The 22,937-nt window shown below is 40.7% G+C and overlaps 1 protein-coding gene and 1 long non-coding RNA gene across 10 annotated transcripts in view; one reads left to right on the forward strand and one right to left on the reverse strand.

Moving 5' to 3' along the window:
* The window catches only part of LOC132388976 (uncharacterized), an 84,921-nt gene extending 79,755 nt beyond the window's left edge, over window positions 1–5,166 (reverse strand). For 3 of the 9 annotated variants that reach the window (XR_009510398.1, XR_009510390.1, XR_009510383.1), the window contains exons 1-4: window positions 4,896–5,041; window positions 3,612–3,781; window positions 1,994–2,105; window positions 407–476 (exon numbers count right to left, since the gene is read on the reverse strand). This is a non-coding gene — a long non-coding RNA (uncharacterized LOC132388976). Of the gene's footprint in view, window positions 1–366; window positions 477–1,993; window positions 2,106–3,611; window positions 3,782–4,132; window positions 4,289–4,851; window positions 5,042–5,072 lie in introns of those variants that run through there. The other 6 variants (XR_009510392.1, XR_009510396.1, XR_009510395.1 and 3 more) reach the window with 6 other exon arrangements.
* A 167-nt stretch (window positions 5,167–5,333) lies between these two features.
* ston2 (stonin 2) overlaps window positions 5,334–22,937 on the forward strand; it is a 147,805-nt gene continuing 130,201 nt past the window's right edge. Inside the window, exon 1 of the mRNA XM_059961418.1 lies at window positions 5,334–5,462. The gene's annotated coding sequence lies outside the window, so the exon portion shown is untranslated. The remainder of the gene's footprint in view (window positions 5,463–22,937) is intronic.

Genomic DNA, 22,937 nt, shown 5'->3' on the forward strand with positions numbered 1-22,937 from the left:
ATGGAGTCAGGAGGCAGCCCACCGACTCCTGGACGTGTACCAACGGAAAGGGACAGTGAAGGTTTACGCAGCAAAGTTCCAGATGCTTGAATTTGAGACAGCTGGAATAAGAGAACCCTCATCACTGCTTTTTAGCATTTAAGTGAGCTCTGTGGATGGCTGAGGTTGAAGTGCATGATGAGCAGGACAACCTGGATGAGCTGATAAATCTGGCCATTTGAAGTGGCAACCGGGCAACTGAGTGGCGCAGAGAAAGAATGCCAACAGCTTCCTACTCTCTCGGTCACTGTCTGACTTCATCCTCTCCCTCGTTACCGAGTACACAATCTGCAGTAGCGCCTTTGAGGGTGGGGCACATGCACCTACCTTAGGAGGAATGACAGCAACACAGGAAACAGCTTCCTACCTCTACTGTGACAATCTGGGACACTTCCAGGGATCATGTCCAAGTGCCAAGCAGAAGACGATACTTGACCCTGGAATTTATAAAGAGATGATATTGGTGGCATTCTGTGTCCCAGGATACCCATGACTTTGTCTCTGCCTGCCCCACTTGTGCCCAGAACAAGATATCACATCAATGCCCTGTGGATCTGCTCTGCCTGCTGCCTGTGTTTTCATCACTGGTCTTCCCCCATTCAATGGAAACACAACCATTCTGGTGCTTTTGGACCTGTTCTCCAAAGCTGCCCACTTCACTGCTATTCCCCAGCTCCTGAGATTGCCACCCTTAAGATAGTGTCTGATCGAGGACGATATTTCATATCCTGCTCTTGAAAGGCTTTCTGTTCTCTTTTGGGAGCTACAGTCATCTTCTCATCCAGTTCCTACCCCTAATCTAATGGTCAGACTGTAAGAGTGAATCAGGAGCTGGAGGCAGCCCTGCACTGCCCTGTCTCTTCCAATCCCAAGACTTGGAGCTTCCAAATGGTTTGGGCAGAGATTGCCCACACTAGCCTTCAGTCGTTCTCCACTGGCATGTCCACCTTGAATGCCAGAAGGGATTCCAGTCACCACTCTTTCCTGTCCAAGAGAATGATGTGGAAGTTCCTGCTGCTGAACAGTTACAAGTGCATGAAGAGACAGGCCAAGCCTCAGAAACAATGTGTCCAGCAGACTGATTGGCGTGACTAGGTGAGGAAGTCTGGTTGGTGTCCAGAGATCTTCCTTTGAAAATTGAGAGCTTCACGTTGGCTCTATGCTATATAGAACCATTCCTAGTGGAAAAAGCTAAAAAGCCGGTGACTCTCTCCCCCCCCTCCCCTTACTTCCTCCCTGCTTGGTGGATGGGTCCCTAGCTGTGCGCCACTTCCTAGCATCTTGCTGGGAGCGGGGCAGGGTCCAGTATCTTGTGGATTGGGAGGTGTATGTCCCTGAGGATTGGGTTACAGACCATGACATCCTGGACAACTCTGTTATCTGGGAATTCCAGCGGGCAAGGATTCTGGCACCTCGGGAACTGCATCTAGGGAAGGGGGTCCTGTCAAAACCACGGACTCTGTCGCAGAATCTGGGTGTTCTCACAAGCAGGCCGCTGAACGGTGTTAGCAATCACACTCATGGGTATGTACATCCCAGCCAATTAGTGTTTCATTTAATTCCATTCCTCTCATTTCATTCTTGTTGAGTCATAGCAATGGCAATGCTCCCTGCTTCCTCAGTCCACATTCTGGGAAAGGACATTACAATCTAGATTGATGCTGCAAAAAAGTGGTATTAGTTTAGTTTTCAGTTATTGCATCCAAGCCACAGAGACAGCATTAGATTTTAGTTTTTGAGTTTGAGCTAAAGGCCCTGTTGGCCTAGCATTGATTACTTTTCCTTTGGTTCTCTACAGTTCTTGTTAATCAGTGAGCTGCTCATTCTGTCTCTGTGTCTCTCCCTTTGGACCAGAGCCAACATCAAACACCGTGTCAGGCCCAATACTCATCTCTGGAGAATCTGGACAATAAAGACATTGATGAAAACTACAATTTATTGATTAAAGCTCCACCTTCAATTAGCTGGCTGGTGGCATAGTGGCATCTGCGCTGGACTTCGGAGCCCTTGCATGCTTTCCATCCGTGCTGGGTTGAGTATCAAGCTAGCAACTCGGCCTTAGCCTGCTAAAACAAAAAACAATGTTATGACTCCACTTGGAGTTAGGGGCTTCCTTCCTCCTCTTTCCACCTTCAATCCCATAGTCCTAAATAAACTCACGTCCTTATTGGAGGATCATCAGTAGAAAAAGTGAGCAGTTTCAAGTTCCTGGGTGTCAACATCGCACAAGATCTATCATGGGCCCAACATATTGATGCCATTACAAAGAAGGCACACCAGCAGCTATATTCATATGGATTTTGAGGAGATTTGGTATGCCACCAAAAACTCAAGCAAGTTTCTACAGAAGAGCAATCTAACTAGTTGCATCACTAGGGAGGGATCACTGTACAGAATCTGAAAAAGCTGAGAGGGTTGTAAACTCAGCCAGCTGCATTATGGCACTAGCTTCCAAATAAACCAAGGACATCTTCAAAAGGTGCTGCCTCAAAAAGGTGGCATCCATCATTAAGAAGCCCCATCATGCACGCCATACTTCTCCTCATTGCTACCATCAGAGAGAAGGTACAGGAGCCTCAAGACACTCACTCAATATTTTAGGAGCAGCTAACCCTTTGCCAACAGATTTCTGAACAAACAATGAACTCATGAATGCTACTTTACTATATACAGTATATACATGAACAGAACTGAAATGAGGAGGTACTTGGAAGACAGACAGACAGACACCCCCCCCCCCCCCCCCCCGAAGGACCTCAGCAGGCCAGGCAGCATCTATGTAAAATAGTAGCAGTCAATGTTTCAGGACAAATGGTATACTAAATGATTCAGAATTGATCATATTATCTCTCCTGAAACTCTATTCTGGATAAGTACATGACCATAGATGCTGCCGGACTTACTAAGTTCCTCCAGCATTTTGTGTGTGTTGTTGGATTTCCATTATCTGCAGATTTTCTCTTGTTTGTGAGGAAGCACTTCATTAGCCAGATGTAGTGAATCTGTGGAATTCATCAACACCAAAAAAAGCTGTGGCCAGGTCTTTGGGTATACCTGAAGAGGAAATTGATTTGTTCTTGATTAGGAAGGGTGTCAAAGATTACAGGAGAAGGTAGGAGAATGGGGTTCAGAGCAATAATAAATCAGCCATGATGGAAAGGTGGAGCAGACTCAATGGGCTGAATGGTCTAATTCTGCTCCTATATCTTATGGTCTAGTCTGATCCAACTGTTATTCTGTCTCGTCCCATCAATCCACACCTGGACCATACCCCTCCCCATCCATGTACTTATCCAGAATATTTAGTAAATTATCAGTCTGCCTTTTTAAGTAAATTCTCTTATGGCTCTCAGAAAGAAATTTCTGCTCTGCTAACTCGACTGCAAGACAGGCAGTTGATGGAGTGGCAGTGTTAATGGTGGTTTAAGTGCATTGGTCACATGTGGCTAAATGGTTAGGACTTTACAAAATCTTAGGCAGTATTAAGACAGGATATTAATGTGTTATTGATTTCAGGATCTTAGTTTGCATTTACTGAATATTAAGGGAAAAATAAAAAGAATTCTTCTTACATTCATGACATCTAAAAGGAATCTGTATATGGTCAGATGAGAAAATCTATCTCAGTACAAGATGATAAACTTATTCAGAGACACAAGGGAGATAGCAGCTTGTAGATGTTACAACCATGGGCCTTTGTCATCTCTCTCATTATTTGGGAATGACTTGATATTTCCCACATCTAAGGAAAAGAAAAAAACATATCCATTAATTACTGAAATTATTTTAAATTTCCATTGGAATCAGACTTAGTTTCATGGCAGCATATTATTATTTTATGTAATTAAATGTATTTACATGGAACATTGCCACATGAAAACAACATCCATTATCAAAGATCCCCACCATTCAGGCCAAGCTTTCTTCTTGCTCAGAGGTGTAGAAGTCTTAGTTCTGACACCACCAGATTCAGGAACAGTTATTACCCTATAGCAATCAGGCATGTGAAATGGTGTGAATAGCTACACTTCCCACAACTCTGAACAGATTCTACAGATTACTGACTCACTTTCAACAACTCTTTGGGACTTACGTTTTCAGTATTTCAATGGTTCAATTTAACATCAGAGAATGTATACAATACACAATGTGAAATTCTTAATCTTCTTTTTTTATATAAACATAGTTTGCTAGTCTTTGTTTATGTTTTTCATAGACTATTGTATTTCTTTATTTTTCATGTAAATGCCTGCAAGAAAATGAAACTCAAGGTAGTATACAGTGACATAAAACAGTGACATAAAACATAAACAGTGACATAAAACAGGACCTTCAGCCCTGTTTTGCTGGCCATCTAACCTACTCTAGAAACTGCCTAGAATTTCCCTACTGCATAGCCCTCTATCTTTCTAAGCTCCATGTACCTACCTAAGAGTCTCTCAAAAGACCCTATCGTATCCTCCTCTACCAACGTCACTGGCAGTGCATTCCAAGCACCCACCACCCTCTGACATCCCCTCTGTACCTACTTCCAAACACCTTAAAACTATGCCCCCTAGTGTTAGCCATTTCAGCCCTGGGAAAAAGCCTCTAGCTATCCCCACGTTCAATGCCCCTCTTCATCTTATACGCCTCTCATCTCCAACCCTCCAAGTTCACTCAACCTATTCTCTCCAATCCAGGCAACATTCTTGTAAATCTCCTCTGCGCCCTCTATATAGTATCCACATCCTTCCTGTAGTGAAGTGTCCAAAACTGAACACAGTACTCCAAGTGGGGTCTAACTAAGGTTTCATATATCTGTAACATTACCTCACAGGATGAAGGCCATCACACCATAAGCCTTCTTAACAAACCTGTGCAGCAGCGGACCCCCAGACCTCGCTGATTCTCCACCGACCAAAATGAACCACTTCACAGTTATCTGGGTTAAACTCCATCTGCCACTTCTCAGCTGTAACCTCTGACAACCTTCCAGACTATCCACCACACCCAACTTTTGTGCCACATACGTAATTGGCTAATACACTTACTTTGAATTTGACCTTTCTTTTAAAGTCACTCACATGACGCACCTTAACCAGGTGCGGTCGGAGAACGGCCGGCTGAACGCTTTGACAAATCACGCCAACGAGCGGCACATTGGCCAATCACAGAACAGAGTGGCCAGTCATTAGACCAGTGAGGTGCGGGGGGGGAGGGGAAATGGGTTGCCGCATCGACCAATTGGGAATCACAACGCGCGCCACCAATGAGAGCGCTCGGCTGCTGGGAGTCAAGGCAACAAGCGGCGCGTGCGGTGTCGGAGGGGGTTGGGAGGTCCAGCGCACGCTCTGCTTTTGAAATGTTTTTGAGGAGCGGTTCTCCCGTGAGCTGGTATTGGGCACCCCGCAATTAAGCGAGAGCGGCGATGATCAACCAAGGTAAAACCTTTCCTTCCTCCACCCTCTCTTATCTGTTTGTGTGTGGGTTAGGGTTAGGCTGTGGTCCTCATGCACCTCCCTCTTCAGTTGACTCAACTCTTGGGTAACTCCAGAACTTCTCTCCGGTTAATCCTATTTGGGCATTCAAACTGCGAACACATTATTACGTACTAAGGCTTAAATCACGTTCAAGGAGTAGTTAGAAAAGCGATTATCGATTTATGTTCGTCCGTCTTCAAGTGGCTTAATTTAAAAGAGGGAGTTAACAAAATGAAATGAAAACAAGTAACGCAACAGATCTGTTGGGTAATCATATTTCCGGACAGAAAGTGTGGTATGATGATTCTCCGCACAAAAAAAGGTGACCACGTTAGAGTTTAATTATTGTTTTGACGGGTGATGTGCGCCATATAACAGTGCTACGTAAATAAAACAGTGAAGGAAATGTGCTAATTTCCTGATATAATTGTAGCTTCCGTTTTGTCATGGTTGTACTCTGGGGAACTAAATTTAACATGGAATTAAAGTTAAATAAAGTAAAATGATCTGAATATCTAGAATTGTCTTTTCCGTGTTGGTTTGGCTTCTGTGAGGGCGGTGTAATTCACTGACAGAAAGGTAGGTTTGAAATCATTGTATTTTTAAAATGTATATCTGTTTGGGATATTAGCTGTGATTTTAATGGGGATTGAGAGACAGTGGTAGTGGAAGCAAATCAGTGAATGACAAACTATTTAGCCTCCTTTCCCCTCTCAGTCATTCAGATTTACAATTTTTTAAAATTGCTGCCTGTTCCAATTCAAACGTGTTTTACAAAGTTGAAATAGACATATTGGAGCAATTTCATGTAGCGGCTCAAGTTGATTGCTAAAAGTTGTTGATGTATAGAAATGCAAATCTTTTCTTTCAAGTGGAGCACTTGAGATATTTTTGAAAACAACAGGAAAGAGCAAACAGAAGCAGGTCTGTGGCAGATGGTGGAGATGGTATATAATCTTTTAAAGAAATATTCTGTGAAATGATAGCATCATAGCATTATTTCTTTTAGGGAGATTTTACACAATGGACAAGCTTTCCTGTACAGCTGCTGTACACTGATATGCAAGTTCTGCACAAACCCTTTCATATCTTTATGTCCAACCTCCGCCCATGTTTACCACCCCATCTCCCATCATTTACTTCTATCCTTTTCTAAATTTGTTTCTGTTTAGGTGCTGTAATACTTTTTTGGCCAACTACTTTCTTTGGTTACAAGACTTAATAACACCTATTCAACAATTTGTCAGAAATAGGACTTAATAAATATAAGGGCATTGTATGTTTTCATCTTTGATCATTGTACTGAAAATGCGGGGTAAACTGCTGAAATATTAGAAATTGATGGAGACTAATGTTTAAAAAGGAAATAAACTTAGTCATCAAATTAGTAACATTTCTGCACAAGAAGTTTTAGCTCAAATAATATTATAGTGTCAAAAGCATTTGCCAGAAAACATAGGCATCATTTTTATTAAGAAAATTATGTAATAGTAAATTGCAATTCATTTGAATTTTGCATGGTAAATACAATAAATTTTCAATGCCGTATTAGTTTCATAAAATAACACTTGAATAACAAAAAAGCACAATTGTCTATGTACTTAGAAAAAGTAAATAGGAATGACTTCATTATCATGTTGAAGTGCGTTATTATACAGGAAATGAGTACCATTCATCCACTGTAGCATTTACCTTTATCAAATTTTCTTGTGATTTTCCTGTGATTTGTCTAATAGCAGAATTTATTTCATAGGTTTCTAAATATCCTAAACCAGTCAGTGTGTTTCACAGATGTTTATTTTTAATGTAATAAATTCTATAGAGTCTCACATCATATTTTTGTAGCTTCAATTTGATATTACATATATTCCTCTTACTTAAGTAGTTCTGCATTTAACCACCCCAGTCCCTTAACATGTATGGTTGTTCATTCTGCACAGATGGATTAAATAACTTTATCATATTTCCTTTATCTCTAATGTATCTCTTTTGTGACAGTTGAAATTCTATTAAGTGCAAGGGGATTGACCTTGTTCTCAGTATAGCAATATAGGTTTTCAAATGGAGTTCACATCCACAAGGCAGCTTCCAGAGACAGGCCCGTACATACTATGATCCAACACTTGTACAGATTGAATGAGCACACTGGCTGATATTTATCTTTTTTTTTTAAGTCCCTCACTGGGATAATTTTCAGGATGTTCATTCTGCATCAATCACCAGTAAAGATGGAAGTTAGTACTTAAATTAATCTACTTGTGATTGTAAATGTCTCAAATGCAGAATATATTAGCAATGTATTACAGTATATAGCAACTCTTTGAATTCTCAATCTATTAAGTCCTTTTGAATCTTTTTACTTAAGTGCACTATTTCCACATGTGTAGTTATGAGCAACAATATCTGCTGGAGAAGCTCAGTGGGTCAAGCAGCATCTGTGTGTGTGGGGTGTGGCATGAGGAAAGGAATCAACATTTTAGCTCAAAATCGTTATCAAGTATGACCTGCTGAGTTCCTCTGAACGATGCCACTTTATACTCTGTCCGCAGTCTCTTGTTTCTCCATATCCAAAGCTCTGTTCCCCAATTCTAACTTACACCAAATCATATTCAGGTATCAACACTTGGCTCCCCACGTAGGATGCAACAATAGGATCACAGTTTTATAATTGTCCTCCTCCTTTGAAGGGTTTCGAACTGAAATGTTGACAGTTCCTCCTCTCTCTTTCTCTCCCCCCCCCCCCAAATTCTCCCCACCTCCATGCTGCTTGACCCACTGAGTTACAGTTTTGAATATGTTCGAGCTTTGGATCTGGCCTTGTTTATGCCAATGAGCAAGTTATCAAAAACTGATGGTGCATTTACCAAACTTTATTCTTTTTGTTTCTTCAAATTTCCAGAATATAAATATTCTGGCATTGGTGGACTATTCAATCAATGAATTTGAATTAACGTGCAGAAACAAGGTCAAAGTGGGGGTGGGGAGAAGAATTCTGCTTAGCTTTTAGTAATGATGCACTGAATTTTTATTTTAATCTGACGCTTTTGCTGAGATCGTACTTGTTTCCAGAAGCAACAAAGTTTCAAAATCTGGCAACTGACGTGGTAGATTGGAGCTGCTTCCCTATTTTTCAGTACTGTTTTGCGAGTGCATTTTGGTGCACCACCACTTGAACATGTGTAGTGTGAAGTGTCTTGCCAGCAGAGAAAATGAATTTGATCCTTAACCTGTGCTATATGATACTGACATTAAATCTACGCCCATAGTCTCTCAGAAAAGAATATGTCTGTTTCTTCTGTCATGAAACAATTCCTCTGAGACATAGTTTGAAGATTTTTACCTTTCTCATAAAGATATTATAACTGGTGAATGAGACTGTGGGGTGGGGTGAGGACATTAATTATTCTCAGTGAACTAATAGAGCTTCTGTGACATCTTGTTCACAACTTTCAGAACACTATTGTTATCTAGCTCAGACGCTTAATGATATTAACACTACAAAGTTATTAGAGATAGTAATTGGAAGTTTTTCATTGGTGTCTTTCATTGATTCTATTGTGTTCCTTGTATTTACTGTGATTGTAAGAAGATGAAATACAGGGTTGTATATGGTGACATATTGCTAATAAATTTTAAATACAAAGTACATTGCAGATGCTGTGATCAAATCAAGACGTACAAAAAAGCTGGATGAACTCAACAGGACGGGCAGCATCCGTTGAAAGAAGCAGTCAGCGTTTCAGGTCGAGACCCTTTGTTGGGAGTAAAGAAGGAGGGGGCAGGGGGCCCATAAAGAAGGTGGGAGGAGGATGGAAAACCAATGAGGAAAGATCAAGGGGTGGGGGAGGGGAAGCAGGGTGGGGATAGGCAGGAGAGGTGAAGAAGGAATCTAAGGGGAAAGCACTATGGGTAGTAGAAGAAGGCAGAGTCATGAGAGGTGAATGGCAGCTAGAAGAGGAGACAGAGTGAAGGTGGGATGGTGGAAGGGAGAGGGAGGGAATTACTGGAAGTTGGGAAATTCGATGTTCGTACCAAGGGGCTGGAGACTACCCAGACGGTATATGAGATGTTGTTCCTACAACTGAAGTTTGGCCTCATCATGGCAGTAGAGGAGGCCATGTATGGACATATCTGAATGGGAATGTGAAGGAGAGTTGAAGTGAGTGGCAACCGGGAGATCCTGTCTGTTGTAGCGGATGGAGCCTTCTTTCCCTCTCTACACCTCTCTGCTTTTCACAGGGATCATTCCCTCTGCAACTGCCTGGTCCACAAGTCCCTCCCCACAGATCTCCCACCTGGCACTTATCCCTGCCAGCGTCAGTGCTACACCTGTCCCTACACCTCATCTCTTACCACCATTCAGGGCCCCAAACAGTCCTTCCAGGTGAGGCAACACTTCCCTTGTGAGTCTGTTGGGGTCATCTATTGCATCTGGTGCGGCCTCCTGTACATTGGCGAGACCCGACGCCAATTGGGGGACCGCTTCGTTGAGCACCTACGCTCTGTCTGCCACAAACAGACAGGATCTCCCGGTTGCCACTCACTTCAACTCTCCTTCACATTCCCATTTGGATATGTCCATACATGGCCTCCTCTACTGCCATGATGAGGCCAAACTTCGGTTGGAGAAACAACATCTCATATACTGTCTGGGTAGTCTCCAGCCCCTTGGTATGAACATCGAATTCTCCAACTTCCAGTAATTCCCTCCCTCTCCTTTCCACTATCCCACCTTCACTCTGTCTCCTCTTCTAGCTGCCTAACACCTCTTATGACTCTGCTTCTACTACCCATAGTGCTTTCCTCTTAGATTTCTTCTTCACCTCTCCTGCCTATCCCCTCCCTGCTTCCCCTCCCCCACCCCTTGATCTTTCCTCTGATTGGTTTTCCACCCTCCCCCCACCTTCTTTATAGGGCCCCTGCCCCCTCCTCCTTTAGTCCTGACGAAGGGTCTCGACCCGAAACGTTGACTGCTTCTTTCAATGGATGCTGCTCGACCTGCTGAGTTCATCCAGCTTTTTTGTATGTCTTGCTAATAAATTTACTTTGCACTTTGAACTCTTTTTCATGTGAAATATTCATCCATCCCTTCACTGGCACACCCCTTTCATGTGGATGCAATTATCAATATATTAACTTTTTTGCTCAAATTACAGCTGTTCTTTAGAATGGTTTACTCTCTTAAAATCATCTTTAAAAGTGAAACCTCAAAAAGGCAGCATTGTCATTAAGGAACTCCCATCACCCAGGGCATACCCTCTTCGCATTACAACCATCAGGGAGGAGGTACAGGCACGTACTCAACTTTTTGGGACCTTGTTTTTCTCCTCTGCCATCAGATTTCTGAGCAGTCAATGAATCAACCCTTGAACACTACCTTCCTATTTTTTGCTCTCTTTAATCTACTTATTTAATTTAATTTTACATATATTGTAATTTAGAGTATTTTTATGTATTGTGCTGTACTGCCAAAAAAACCCAACACATTTCACAACATATGTCAGGGATATTAAATCTGATTCTGATTTTTGTTTTGCATTGTGGGGAAATTATACATTGAAATACTGAAAGGCTGAAAGGCAATAGAAATAAAAATTGAGGGATGCATGATGAGTGATGTAAATTTTTTTTACTTATTCAAAATTATTCCTGTTATACTAACAACATTATTGTAGGATATCATTGAACTTTTTTTCAAATCTTAATTATTTTCTTCATTAATATGAGTGAGTTTGACACAAAACAATGTTAAGTTTGTCTTGCTAGTGACATTTAATAAGCATTCTTAATTTTCCATGAGAATCGCTGTAGTTTGTGGTACCACACCTCCCACAAAGCAGTTAAGCAGTAAATTCCAGGGTTATGAAGAGATGGTTTTGGATTTCTAGGCAGAAGGGGAGTTTGCATGTGTTGTTCATATATCATAGCATTTTCCGGCCCTATTGAGGAAGCCTTTCTGCAATCACCTTTGTAGATGGTGCTCAAAGGTATGCAAAGGTATGAGATACCAGTTAAGGGTTGCTTTATACTGGTTAATGTTTGGTATCTTAAGAAGTGGGAGTGCGAAGTTGCCAGTTTAATTTCTGTCTGATTGGCAACATGGGTAGTAAAATAGATACTAAGCTTGAGGGTTTATTAAGTGGTAAGGTGATTTGCGTCATGCACATTCTAGAGCTCTTTAAATGATGTGTTGAAGTTCAGTGATGTACAATACTGGAATGAGACTGACAAAAGAATGATGGGTAAACTTGTGCTTGGCTAATGGAGCGAAGTATGGTTGAATCACACTAAGTACACTATGACTAATGGAAATGTTAAGTGTGTTGTTGTTCAGGAACTGGGTTTACTTGTGGAGCTTTCACATTTTCTATTCAATGGCTTAGATACCTTCTAATAAGTAAACACATCTTTATGCCATTCTACATAATTGTTCCTTTGGGAAATTCCACCCTCTGTTACAAATGGTCTGAAGTTAAGGGCAAGAAACTTCTGTTTCCTGTTTTCAAAGATGGTAAAACTTTGTGCCAGATCATCTGTGCATATTTGCTAATGGAATATGAGGAGCAATTGTTTTGTACAAATGTAGTATTCAAAGGCTCTTTGACCAAAAATGTTAACTTTATTTTTCTTTCTGCAGAAGTCAGGTGTGCTGAGCATTTTCTGTTTCTAGATTTTTCCCCTTAATTTTTAGTTTTGCAGTAACTTAAAATTTTAATGTATTTTTTTTTAATTTGTACCTTATCCATGTTTAGAGATGCCACTGATCAAAACTTGAACCAAACTATGGATTGTAATGGGTAAATTACAGTAGGAAGTTCAAGCACAAATGAGAAAATCTGCAGATGCTGGAAATCCAAGTAATGCACACAAAATGCTGGCGGAACTCTGCAGGCCAAGCAGCGTCTATTTAAAAGAGTACAGTCAATGCTTCAGGCCGAGACCCTTCATCAGGGCTGGAAATATAGATGAGGAATCAGAGTAAGAAAGTGGTGGGAGGGAAGGAAGAACTGCAAGGTGATTGGTGAAACTGAGTGGTGGAGAGAGGGGGTGAAGTAAAGAGCTGGGAAATGATTGGTGAAAGGGATACAGGGCTGGAGAAGGGGGAATCTGATAGGAGAGGACAGAAAGCCATGGAAGAAAGATAAGGGGAAGGAGTACCTGAGGGGAGGGAGGGAGGTGATGGGCAGGTAAGGAGATAAGGTGAGAGGGGAATGGTGAATTGGTGGGGGGGGGGCATTACCAGGTTTATGTTCATGCCATCAGGTTGGAAGAAATAAGGTGTTGTTCCTCCAACCTGAGTGTGGCCTCATCGTGACAGAGGAGGCCATGGACTGACGTCTCACTATGGAAATAGGAAGAGGAATTAAAATGGGCAGCCACCTGGAGATCCTCACTTTTTTCTGGCAGGTACACGGAAAGCCCATTTTTTTTCTAGCGGAAGTTCAAGTGGTTTGGGGCCCAGCATGCTGAAAGTGGAGTGTTGTTTTCTGACAATGTCACGGAAGAAGTTCAAAGTAAATTTATTATCAAAGTACATGTATGTTACGTGGGATTCGTTTTCTTGCAGGCAAAGAAATTGGTGGATGCCCTAGAATCTTCAGTTCTAGTGTTAAGTAAATCCTAAAACTGGTCTCTTTGTCAAAATGTATCATTGTTTCACTTGAATTTTCAACATGAGTAATTAGTCAGATTTATTTTTAATTTTTTTTTCAATGAATTGACTCAATTCAGATTACTATGGCGCATTCACATACTTTTCTGTATAAGCTGATAATTTGATGGTTAATTCTGCACAAAAATATGGTGTTCCTTCAGGGAAGTGGGGCCAACATTTTATCAATTGAAAATTGTTCTTGAAGATGGTGAAACATACTTGTTGTTGTGGAGAAAGTACCCCCAGTGGTGTTGAGTTTAGGATTTTTGCTTCAATACTGATAGAGCAGTAAGATGGTGTCTGACTTGGCGTAAAACTTGGCAGTACCCCTTTGCTCATGCTTGTCTTAATTTTTCCAGGTGATATAGGTTGCAGGCTTTTCAGATAGTTGCAAAGTTCTGTACACTAACCCATTGGGAGTCGACAGTTTAGTTGATCTCATTGAGGTGTAGTTAAATGTTGTGCAGAACTGGTAATTCAATATCCCAGGATACAGAATTTTCAGCCATGACGGGGAAGTAAAAGGGAAAGAAATATAGTCAAAGGTTGCATTACTTCAGTACTGTGGGGGGATATCCTGCAGAGCTACTCGAATATGGCCATATGGGTAGAGATTAGAAAGAAAAAGAGTGTAGTACAGGCCTCCCTACAGTCAAGAGGAGATAGAGAAACAGATATTTAGGCATATGTCAGAGAGATGCAATAAAAATGTTACTGTACCAGGGGCTTCAGATTCTCAAATATTAAACATTGTGTTCAGTTCTGGCACCTCATTATGGGAATAATGTAGAAGCTTCAGAGAGGGTGAAGAGGACATTTACTAGGACTGGAGGACATGCCTTTGTAAGGATAGGTTGAGGAAGCTAGGACTTTTCTGTTCAGGGCAAAAGAGGGTGAGAAGTGACTTGGTAGAGGTGTATAAAGATAATAAGAGGCAGAGATTGAGTGGATAACCAGAAAAGGATAATGCGAGGGGGCATCATTTTAATGTGATTAGAGGAATGTATGGAGGGTTATCAGGGGTAGGTTTCTCATACAGAGTGGTGTGTGTGTGTGAAAAGCACTATCAGTGGTCAAGACAGATACTTTAGGAGTACTTAAGAAACCCTTAGGCACATGGATGATAGAAAAATGGAGGGTTATGTAGGAGAGAAGGGTTAGATTGATATTAGAGTAGGTTAAAAGATTGACACTACTCTGTATATCATGGGCCAAAGAGGCCGTACTGTGCTGCAATGTTCTATATTCTAAATCAAATTGTCTTGTTATGGCTCAGAGTGCACAGAGTTTTTGAGGTGTCCAGAATAGTTCTTTGCTGTAGTATGTAATGAGAAAATGAGGAAATTTTCCAATGAGGAAAAGAACATTACTGAACCTTGGAGAATGTAGCTTGTCAAGTGGATGGAGGGTTGGTGGGGGACCAATTTGGATCAAATGAGCATAACTTATATTTTGAGGTATGATGGTTATGGGCTGGGCCAGTAATCAAGGTATTCCATTGGTTTAAGCCAAGTTCATAATGTGAGGAGGTTACAAAAGGAGATTAGGAACATGTACTTGCAGATACAATTACATCTGCGTAGTGGGAAGAATTCAAAGGAGAAATAACAAGAGAAAGGCCAACGTGTTCCTGTAAGAATGAGAGCTAGGAGTAACTATGAGGAGCTCTGGAGGTATGTTGAAGGTTGGATTAAGAGAAAGCAAGTGACAGGCAGAGAGAACTAATGAACGGGAGTCCTGTCATGAATGTGAAAAAGAAAATTGGGAGGGATTACAAAAAATCACTGGCACTTGGATGAAAATAAATCTGAAGGTGTGCTCTGCCAATATATTAAGGACAAAAAAAAAATAACCAGAGGAAAAGTAGAGCCAACCAGGGCAATTTCTGCATGGATCTAGGTTCTGGAAAGTATAGATGAGGTCTTGAATGAATACTTTTCATTGATTTTCACAAAGAAAATAGACTTCTGTAGTTGGAGAATTCAGTGAAGGGGTAAGAAAATCTAGTGCAGGTCTTTGTAAATAGAAGACTTGAAGTGGTCTGGATGAAATTTATCTCAGGCTGCTACTGAAGGCAAGGAAGAGGTTGCTGGGGCTTTAGCTTCTCAACCAATGCCAGAACAAACTTCAAGAGGGTGACCCCTTGTAAGGTGTCAGACCCTGAAGGTGTTATCTGGCCGGGACCTGAAAACCTGTGCTGATCAACTGACTTCTCCCACATGTAGTCTAAGGTTCCTTCCTGCTTTGAATGGGTAGCAATCATACCAGTGCCCAAGAAGAGCAAGGTGAACTGTCTCAATGACTATAAATGGTAGCACTCACGTATACTGTAACAAAGTGCTTCAAGAGGTTGGCTATGGCTAAAATTAAGTCCTGTCTGAGCAAAGATATAATCCCTCTGTAGTTAACTTAACCTCTGCAACATGTCTACAGTAAATGCAATCTCACAGGCTCTTCATTGTGCTTTGGAGCACCTGGACTACAGCAAAACATTTGGCTGCTGTTTATCAATTTTTACTCATTTAATATTATCATCCCATCAGCATTAACCAAGCTTCTAAACCTGGGCCTCTGTATCACCCTGTGTAACTGGATCCTCAACTCCTTCATCAGGAGATGACAATCAATAGGGATCAGTGATAACCTTTCCTCCTTGCCTACAATTAACACAGCTGCACTTCAGGAATGTGTGCTTAGCCAACTGCTGTAATCTCTTTGCACTTGTGACTGTGTGGTTAAGTACGTCTGAAATGCTATCTATGTATTCACTAGTGACACCACTGTTTTTGGTAAAGTTTTGAATGGCGTGGAGGAGACATGCAGGAGTGAAATAGATTGCTAGTTGAGTGGTGTCAAAACAACAACCTTGTACTCAACATCAGTAAGACCAAGGAGTTGATTGTGGACTTCTGAAAGAGGCAGTTGGGAGAACAGGCACAATTGTCATTGAGGGGTTAACAATGAGCTGCTTCAGGTTTCTGAGTGTCAATATTTCTGAGGATTTGTCCTGGGCCCAAAATATTGGTGCAATCATGAAGAAGGCATACCAGTGACTCTATTTCATTAGGAGTTTGGCGAGATTTGGTTTGTCACCAAAAATTCCTGCCAATTTCTACAGATGTATGGCAGAGAGCATTCTGACTGGTATGGAGGCTCCGATGCACAGCATCACATGGCTGCAGTGGGTTGCATACTCATCCAGCTACATCATGGGCACAACCCTTCTCACCATCGAGGATGTCTTCAAGAAGGTGGCATCCATTTTTAAGGATCCTCACAATGCAGGACATGCCCTCTTATCATTGCTAGCATCGGAGAGGAGGTACAGGAGATTGAAGTTCCACACTCACCAATTCAGAAAGAGCTTCTTCTCCACCATAAGATTTCTGAATGGCCCAAGAATACCATCTCATTATTCCTTTTTGCATTATTTATTTAGATTACAATTTATAGTAATTTTATGTTGCTGTACTGCTGCAAAGCAACAAATTTCACATCATAAACCTATTTCTTTTCTTAAATGTGGGCGTATGTGACCTCAGGATTCTGTACCTGCTACCTGATGATAGCTGTGAAGTGATACCGTGGCCTTAATAGAGGGGGATCTTTGTATTTGTCTTGAGGCACTGTCTCCTGTAAATATTACTGATGGTGGGATGTGCCTGTGATGTATTGGATAGTAGCTTCTTTACTCGCTGCAGCTTTTTGTGTTCCTATACAGTATTTCAATTGCCATACCGGAGCATGATATAACCAATCAGTTGATCTGTTTGAATAAATTATTTGAAGAGGTAACAAAGTGTGTGAATGATAGTAAGACAGTGGATAAGATTTACATGGACTGTGTGAAATTGTTCCACATGGTTGCTTATTCAGAAGGTTAGGGCCCATGGAAACCAGGGCAAGTGGCAAACTGGGCTGAAAATTAGCTTGCAGTAGGAGACAAAAAGTGTTAGAAAAGGGTTGTTTATACAATTGGATGCCTGTAAATGGAGGTATTCCACAAGAAATTGTGATGGAATCCTTGCCCTTTGTGAATATCATGAATATAGGAGGCAGGATCAGTAAGATGACATGAGGATTGGTGGAGATGTTGATAGTGTGGAAGGAAATCATAAGGTGCAGAGAGATACCAACGTGTTGGTGAAATGGACTGAAAACCTGGCCGATGGAGTTTAATCCAGACAAACATGAGACGATGCATTTTGAAAATGCTAATGTTGCTAGGAAATGCATCACAAATGGTAGAGTCTTGGGGAGTATTGAGGAACAGGGGAACTTTGGAGTATAGGTCCATAAATCTTTGCAGCTGGCAGTACAGGTAGATAACACTATTGGAAGACAAATTGGAATAAAGGCCTTCATTAGTTGGGGCAATGAAAACAGGTGAATGGAAAATATGCTTCAACTTTATAGAACATTAGTCAGATCTCAGCTGATCAAGAAAGGATCAACAGGACTTTGGGATGGAGCTGCACAGCTTCAAGGAGAGACTGGAGATGCTAGTTTTTTCCACCATGGAATGGAGGATATTAACAAGGGATATGATTGTGGTACACAAAATTCAGATTAACTTATTTATCACATGAACATCAAAACATACATTGAAATATATTGTTTGTATTAACAACCAACATTTAAGTGTTCTCACACATTCCAGTGCCAATATTGTATGCCTGCCAGGTTCTGTAGAGCAACAGCAATAAAAGAACAATTTACTCCCTCTGCACTGGGGTGAGTGCATGCGCGCGCGCACACACGCACAACCTACAGTGGATTCCTTTGGTACGTCAATGAGGATGAGCGCTGATGGCTCCCTAATGAGAAGACTTCCGGACTTCTGATTGACCTTTGGGCTTCAACCTTCAGAATCGATCCGAGGGCTTACCAATGACAAACCCAAGCTCCAGGCTTGAACTCTGAACTCGCTGACTTGCATACTTAGGGGGTCACCGCCACTCATGCCTTTAGGCCACATGGACCTCCAATCCTGAAAACCACTGACCAGAGGGACTCACTGATCTGGGGTGCCACCAGCCCTCATCCTCACTGGTCTTAGACCATAGTGCTTGCTGGCTTGACATCCATCCATGGATGTTTCTTGTACATGCTGCCAACCTTTGAATATGAAATGGAGGCCGAGACTCTGGACTGACCTCTAAGTCCCTGATATCCCTGTCCCTAAACCTTGAACTGACCTCTAACAACCCACTTTGTCCCCAGAAGCATCTCTATGAATCTTAAAGAAAACTAAGTCTGAGCCACGACCTTAACGGAGACTGCAGCTTGGCACCATCTTGACACGAATTTGTGAAGGATATAGATATGTGAAACTGCAGCGGTAGAAAAAAATTAGTGGTCTTAAATTCTGGGGGAAGGAGTAGAGATTTGGAGTGGATTTTAAAACGACATTTTACCCAGATGGGTATCTGAAAAAGTGGTTGAAGCTGGGTTACTGACAACGTTTAGCAAGTGTTCAAATGAACACTTGTAATGTTTATGAATAGAGGCTTGTGGATTGAGTGCTGGGTGATGGGATTGGCAAGGATAACTTGGGCCATATGATTCTAGGGACAGAGATAGCGTGAAGTGTGTCAGATGGATTGACTAAGAGCTTCCCCTGGACGAATGATATCGAGCATGTGGGTTGTTGGAATTGCACTTGTGTGCCGCACTTCTGACAGATTCTTCTCAGGTAGGCTTTGAAGGATCAGGACAGGTTATTAGCACCAAAGTACACATCCTCTGACCCTACTCTTTTACCCGCAGTATATGTGTGCTTAATTCAGCTGAATTTCTTTTCAAGGCTGTTTAATATTTTTCAGATATTTCTTGGATTTTGTAAAATTAATTGTGAGTGAACTTGGGAATAACTTAAGAACTGGAAATAAAACAATATTTATCTACTATTTCAGTGTCATTAATAATGCATGCAGAAATTGCACCTGGTATAGGGATGAAAAATGTAGGAAATGAGGATATATTAGCTTTTAATAACAAAATGAATGTTCGATAGGTTTGACATCAACCCAGAAGAATCTATACTTCAAGATTGTTCTTTCAATAATTTTATTAGTTTCTGCATAAAGGAATAGAGTGCAGGAAGATATATATTATAAGTCAAAAGAAAAAAGTAAAATAGTACCAAATGCATTATATTAAAAGTACAGTTACAATCACAAAACCTATATTCATAAAATTAAATTAAACATAATATTGAAATACAATAATTTTGTTATACAAAAAAAATCTAAACCCACTATCGAAGTCAGAGCTGTCAGGAAAAGCAAGAAAAAAGGGGAAAAAACCCTTGTCATATAAAATTTATTATTAGCAACCAAGTGTACTTTTACAACAAATCAAAGGTTTTGAAAATAACTCAGAAATGGTCCTCACAATGTATAAAAGTCTTGGCTAGATTCAAAAACTGAACATCGGACCTTCTCTAAATTTAAGCATGAAATAACATCCCGTAACCGTTGAGCATGAGTAGGTGGAACAGCATCCTTCCATTTAAGCAAGAGCACCCTCCTTAGCTATAAGAGAAGTAAAAGTCAAAATATGCAAATCAAATGTCTCCAAATTAAAGTCTTTTCCTCCAACAATACCAAATAATGTGGTCAAAGGGTTAGGCTTAAAAGATTCAAGATTGTTTGTCATTCTTCAGTACATAAGTGTAAAGAAGAATTAAATGATTGTTACTCTGGATCATGTAAGAAAATACGAAGCATAAAGAACACACTTAAAACACAATAAATATAAATACATAAGATTAATTCTTTGCATGTACGGAATGTATGTACATAAAGTGAAACCAGTTGCAAGAGTGTATGTAAGGTGACTCTGACAGGAAATGATAAAGTAGTGGTTGTGGGGGGTGGACAGTGTGATGGGGTGGTTGGAGGTGTTGATCAACATGACGGCTTGGGTTAAGTAACTGTGTATGAGCCTGGTGGTCCTGGTGTAGTCTCTTCCATGATGGGAGTGGGAGAAACAGTCTATGAGCATGGTGGAGGAAATCTCTCATTTATTCCAACATTTTTCTGTATATGTGGCCTTGATAGGCCAGTTGTGCGTTGAACAGTTTTAACTCCTGATTGTACAGTCCTTCGCAAAACAGAATAACAGCTTCCACCTAGGAGTAGCTAACTCACAAACTGCCTGCTTGTCCCATTGGGCACTGCTCTTTCACCACATATAGAATACTATGCAGTTCCCAAATTGACCTCATCCATTACTAAATAATCTGCAGAATCAGAATTGCAATGGATAGCATTCTGAGGGACTGTCTAAGAAGATAGTGAATTTTGAATATAGGCAGAAAATACTGGAGATTCTGAGCAGTGCAAGCAGTAAGAAGTGAGGAGGCAACTAGCTGAAATACCATTTAAAGAACCCTTCTTCGGAACTGGAGGGTGGAAGAAGTGAAAACAAGTGAAATTGCAGAGTGAAGGAAATGTGAAGAGATGAGATGATATAGGTCAAAAACATCAACAGTTATTTTGTTTTCAGTTTTTTTCCCTTTTTTGTTCAGATTGAGCCTCCATGACCTAAAATGCTGATCCCTTTTCTCTCCCCACTTCTAGTATTTTTGTATTTCATTTCAGATTTTCAGCATCTGCATTTTTCCCTCCAGTTACTGTTTTTGATTGTCTTTTACTTGTTCTGTCCAGGACAAAAGAGTCAATTTAGCACTTTTGAAAAGTTGGAAAGTTATCAATGGTTCTTCAAAGACCTGTTTTTTTTTGGAAAAAAAATGTAAAGCAAATTTATTTATTTTCTGTTTTTTTTTTTGGGGGGGACGCAGGGGAATCTAACCATTTTATATAGAATAAATACCAGTTTTGATTTGCACCATGAATCACATGAATTATTTCTTTTGGTAGAGAAATGATCATATAACATTTGTTTACTAGTTCGAGGAGTTGAACATGTAATTTTCTAGGCTTTTTTTAAAAAAAAAAGCTTAACTGACCTAGTTGATTTTGTTTAATTTAGTTATAGATTGTAAAAGGAGTTGTAATCTTGTTTCATAATTCCAAAATTGAATTAATGTTCAGTGCAACTTGTTACTACAGTGGCATTTGCTCTTCCAAGTTCTAATTCTGCTATATTGTGACAGACTTGGTAAAACCAGTGCTTATTCTTTATCAGAAAAATCACTAACGTCTATAAGAACCAGTGGTGCATCACTGATCATAGATTTTCAATCACATAGATCATTATCAACAAAACTGCCCTCATCAATTGTTTTGATACAAGGTGTAACAATCAAATTGTTCAGCAAGATCACACCCAATGACCATGCTGACTATTTGATTAATTCCACTATTTCCAAATGTTGACTAATCCTCTCCCTCAGATTTCTACCTAATAAACCACCTCCCCACCATTGAAAGACTCGCAGGTTTATCTGTTGCTCTTCTTGAATACTGCATTTTCTGTCTTAAGTTTATCGGTCTAAAGATATCCCAACTTTATCTAGCAGAGTTATTTTTAACTCTCGTGGAGTGGGGCAGAGTGCTGTGTTGCCATCCCTTGCCTTCCCCCAAAACCTCCTGAGATGATACTTCTCCCTAGACCTGGTATCTAGTAACTCCTTTTTAATGTTCTGGAATTTCACCATGCACCTCCATGAATTCTCCAACTACAATAACTCCTTTGTAAATGTAATGAGAAATACTTATTTATGATCTGACTGACCTATGTCCTCAGCTGTAAGCACAGGTTGCCTCTTTAATGCCTATTTGGCCTCATTCTTTTACTGGCCACCTTCTTCCCCTTAATATAGTTAAGAACAAAGCAATAGGAGCAGGAGTAGGCCATCTCGAGAAGGTCGCGCCTTCTCCACCATTCAATAAGATCATGGCTGATCTGGCCATGGACTTGTCTCCACCTATCTGCCTTTTCCCCATAATCCTTAATTCCCCATACAATGCAATAATCTATTCAACTTTGTCTTAAATATATTTACTGAGGTAGCCTCCACTGCTTCATTGGGCAGAGAATTCCATAGATTCACCACTCCCTGGGAAAAGCAGTTCCTCCTCATCTCTGTCCTAAAACTACTCCCCTAGATCTTGAGACTGAGTCCTAGTTCTAGTCTCACCTATTGGTGGAAACAACTTTCCTGCCTCTATCTTATCTATCTCTTTCATAATATTATATGTTTCTATAATATCTCCTATATCTTCTGAATTCCAGCAAGTATAGTCTCAGGCAACTCAATCTGTCCTCATATTCTAACCACCTCATCTGTGGAATCAACCTGGTGAACCTCCTCTGCACCACTTCCAAAGCCAGTATATCCTTCCTGAAGTAAGGAGACCAGAACTGCACACAGTACTCCTGGTGCGAACTCACCAGTACCCTATGCAGTTGCAGCATAACTTCCTTGTTCTGTAATTCAAACCCTCTAGCAATGAAGGCCAACATTCCATTTGCCTTCTTGATAGCCTGCTGCACCTGCAAACCAACCTTTTGTGATTCATGCACAAGTATTCCCAAGTCCCTCTGCACAGCAGCATACTGCAAGTATTTACCATTTAAATAATAATCTGCTCTTTCATTTCAATGACTTCACATTTACCAACATTGTACTCTGTTTGCCAGACCCTTGCCCTCTCACTTAACCTATCTATATCTCTCTGCAGACTCTTTGTATCTTCTGCACCATTTGCTTTTTCCCTCAATTTAGTATCATCAGCTGTTATGTACACGGAACCCTGTAAAATAATCAGCAGCAGTTTTACTGTTAACAAACACTACTTTATTAGTAACTA

The sequence above is a fragment of the Hypanus sabinus genome, chromosome 2 (genome assembly GCF_030144855.1).
Source record: "Hypanus sabinus isolate sHypSab1 chromosome 2, sHypSab1.hap1, whole genome shotgun sequence".
Lineage (NCBI taxonomy): Eukaryota > Metazoa > Chordata > Chondrichthyes > Myliobatiformes > Dasyatidae > Hypanus > Hypanus sabinus.